The sequence below is a fragment of the Callospermophilus lateralis genome, unplaced genomic scaffold (genome assembly GCF_048772815.1).
Source record: "Callospermophilus lateralis isolate mCalLat2 unplaced genomic scaffold, mCalLat2.hap1 Scaffold_2226, whole genome shotgun sequence".
Classification (NCBI taxonomy): domain Eukaryota; kingdom Metazoa; phylum Chordata; class Mammalia; order Rodentia; family Sciuridae; genus Callospermophilus; species Callospermophilus lateralis.
Window position 1 is genome coordinate 71,913 of NW_027513150.1, and position 3,911 is coordinate 75,823.

At 37.2% G+C, this 3,911-nt stretch overlaps 1 pseudogene; it reads right to left on the reverse strand.

Annotated features, from left to right (window-relative positions):
* Nucleotides 1-2,922: 2,922 nt before the first annotated feature.
* LOC143386573 (ankyrin repeat domain-containing protein 50 pseudogene) lies at nt 2,923-3,438 on the reverse strand (annotated as a pseudogene).
* Nucleotides 3,439-3,911: the final 473 nt, after the last annotated feature.

The following is a 3,911-nucleotide window of genomic DNA, read 5'->3' on the forward strand; positions in this document are numbered from 1 at the left end:
AAGCATCTATTACTAAATCACTTCTTTGAAAGTTCCCCCAGCTTAGTATATCTGAGAATAAGGGTTTTTTCTTTATCAATTTCTCACTACTAATAAATTGTTTCACATGACTATGTGGAACTATCAACATTATCAGATTTTAAATGTTAAGAAAATAACAATATAAAAGCTGGTTTTGGATTTTGTTTTTGTTTAAAGTGAAAAAAAGATTTTGCATATCTTTGCTTATATTTCATCTCATCACATAGCTACTTCTATCTCCATCAAAATACCACAACTCCTTGAAAACAATGGTCCTCTGTCCCACTGTCTGGCTATCAAATTACAACTATACATGCCCTGATAGAATATGTTCCTATTAAAATTCCTTGAAGGACCTATTGAAGAAGTCAGTTGACCTAGTCAATTTTCTGCTTCTGCAACAAAATATCAGAGAATGTGGAATTTATAAACAAGAGAGGTTTATTCAGTTCTCCATTCTGGAAGGTGAGAAATCCAGGATGGAGGGGCAGCATCCAGTGAGGGAATTCTTACTGGTTAATGTGGTAAAAGGGCAAGCAAGTGTAGACACAGGAAATATAAGATGGAAAGACAAAGTGATTAGCACCCACTATCAAGAAAAGCACCTACTGTCAATCAGAAAAGCAGTGCTGGTGCAGTTTTCACACATAGCTCTAAATGCTTCTTTCTTCCCTTCAATTAGATGATAACTGTAAATTACACAAGAAAAAGAAAATATGAGGAACAACTGAGTAAGAGAAAAATTTCTTTTAGAAAAATCAGTGATTCTATAGTGAGAGGTATGCTTAAGTATTACAACATCAAAAATATATAGTTATCAGGATTTTAAACATTTAGGTGTTAGAAATTTATATATGCATTCCAATAAATTACAAAATTATATAATTTTAATTAATTAGGGTATTCTTGAATTCTTTGAAAGTAATTGTTTTAGGTGTCATCCAAATAGTTTATGAACTTACTGATGACAAAGAGATTAAAACTCAGGTCTTCACTATTGATGGTTATCTTGAGAAAAAGTAATAAAAGATGATTTGTGTAGAGATCATTGTCTCCTAAAAGGGAAAGTTTCATTTTCAAGACTCCCTCACTGGCTCAATCACAGTGACTGCAGAATGGACCCGCTCCATCACACCTGCCATCTCCCGTCCGTGCCACAAGCATTAACTCAGACATCCTCATAGACTGGTGAATGATGTAACAGTTTTAAGCCTGATTCTGATGACCAAAAGATGAACCCTGACTTCCACTGGACTGCACTGACAGATTAAATGGCCCCAAGAGTCCTATACTTCTCAAAAGCAAGACTCTGTGTGCTGCAGTCCGGCTGCAGTAAAATAACCGGGGGGTGATGAACAACTTGTGTACATTGATACAGCAGGAGCAGGAGCCATTTATTGTAGGACAGGAGGGGTATATATACATTCCACACAGCATATCTTAATTAACATAAACTAGATACAGCAGTCAACCAATAAGGAATCTTCACACTTAATGGCTCTCTGGCATTACTTCACAAACCATTTCCTCTGCAAAATGCCAGGCGCCATTCTGACTTGTTTACAGACCCTAACATCTGTGAGTTTAATAACCCCTCACAACTTTCAGTTCTACGCTATCATTCCTCATTCTTAGCCACACTGTGAACCAGCCCTCACTCTCCAACTTCACTGCACACCAACTTCTACATCACTCCTCTTTTCATCAAGTCCTTAAAAGAAACCTATTATTACAAATATGGAGAGAGATATTTCAAATGCCACTTAACTAGCTTGGACAGTTTACTTCACTTTCCACCCCTCAGTTTCCTCATACGTAAATGGGAATGACCTCACAGAACATTATGAAGATGAAATGGTTTAATATTTATAAAACTCTTAGAACAATGACCAACATACTGTTTGCTATAATTACTAAATATTATCAATATGCCTTCAAACTTTATAGATTTCATGACACTAGATTTGAGGAGACCATAAAAACAAGCATCCCCCTTTTCAGAGCTACTTAAAACTGTTCCAATCATCCAGGAGACACACTCATACAAACCTCCAGTGCACAGTGTTCCATAATCCTTGAGGCACAAACTTTTACCTGCTAAAGCCTAGTTAATATGGGGAGAAAAAGGTGTGTGGCAAAATGAGTCATTCAAGTAGAAGGGAGTCAACAGCCAGCACACAATAACCAATTGCCACTTTCACAATGACTAAGGAAGTGACAGGCAAAAATCATATTCTCAAGAAATTATGTTTTCTTGAGCAGATTCTGAATCTGCAGTCACTTCAAAAAGCAAATTGCTTAGATCAGTCCACTCACCATGAACAAATGCTTAACTAAAATTAGGGGGAAAAATGTTCTCTGCACCACTCACTAAAAGCACTAAAATAATCCCAAAATTTTCACTACATTATAAATATCACATAAACTTATAATTCAACTTTTCAATAAGTTAATCAGATTCTCAATGCCTATAATGTCTTTTAAGGAGAAATTTTCATGTAAAAAATAATATACTATAAACAAAAGGTACTGGCTTCTACACTGAGAGTTCTTCTACTTCAGCTCATAGTATAGATAGTTCATCCTCCCTGAAAATGAGGCCTGGTTTCCAGGCAGCTAACTGTTCTTCTTTATCATAAGAACAGACTCCCCTTACCACTGACAGTTACTGTTAGAAACGGAACATTCTGTTATTAAACGACAATAGTTAAGACTTACTTTTAATCTATATACTATGCATCACAAAGTTCTGTTTCTTCCCATACTAAAATAAACAGTTGTACTCACAACCACAGATTAAGCCCAACTGCACAGCACTAGTAAAAGTACCTCAAAAAAAAAAACTAGCTAAAAATCATTAATTGTTGCACAGAAACCTAAACACTATGACATTCTTTGCTGCTACCTTTTGGATGCTTCTGCTGGGTTCCTCTCACATTCCCCAGGCTGTACGCGGCTTTGAATGTCTGGATCTCGTAGCTTGTCCTCATATCCTTGGAGTAGTCCACTGTGGCATATCTGGGCAACCAGACCTCTAACGAACCCTCCAACACACAAAGTATCAGAGTCCTGGGCTTTGCAGAAATGAAAGGCCAAAGCCTGGTGATGTAAACCTCTCTGCAAGCTTGTAGGTGAACTTGGCCATAAGAGTTCAGTACACAGGGCTGTCTTGCCACTACCAGGCCCTCCTACCAACAACACACCCCAGGCAGCTGCCTTTCCTGAGACAGCACCAGGGTTATTCCCAGAATTCATCACAAGCGAAGGTGTGTTGACAGCACTACTGCAGCAGCTGGATTTCTCCTGGAGGCAATGTTGAAGCTTGTGGAAAACCCACTCCCTACAGTAAAACTGCTTCCTGAGCAGTAAACTCGTTTGGTCCATTTTGCAGACTTTTTCTTCCCAAGGATTAGTCATAATAGGTTTTCTATCTTCAACACTGGCTAGGAGCTTGGTACACCAACATAGTCTTTATATCCATTTGGACATAACTTGCATTTGAATGACAAAAGCAACCAGTTACAGAAAAATTCAACAGTCACAATTTATCAATACAATGTGCATGACTGTAGTTGCTTCCATATTCTAGATTAGCAGAGAATATATTAATTGTGAACAGATGCAAAAACAACTGGTTCAAAGCTTGCCAATAGTTTTTGTATATCTTGATGGGTCATATAGCTCCATTGTTATGTCTGGAGTTTATGTGACTGTGGAGATTTAAAGCATACAGATGAAATAATAAATATGGAAAACTCAAAAAGAGAAAACTCAGTCTTTCAATATATAACCAATGCTTCTCCAAATTCCAGTGTTAATTGTGTGTATGAAAATCAGATGTAGAAAAGCTGTCCATTATCTTAAACGTCATCAAAGAGATAGCATTTATA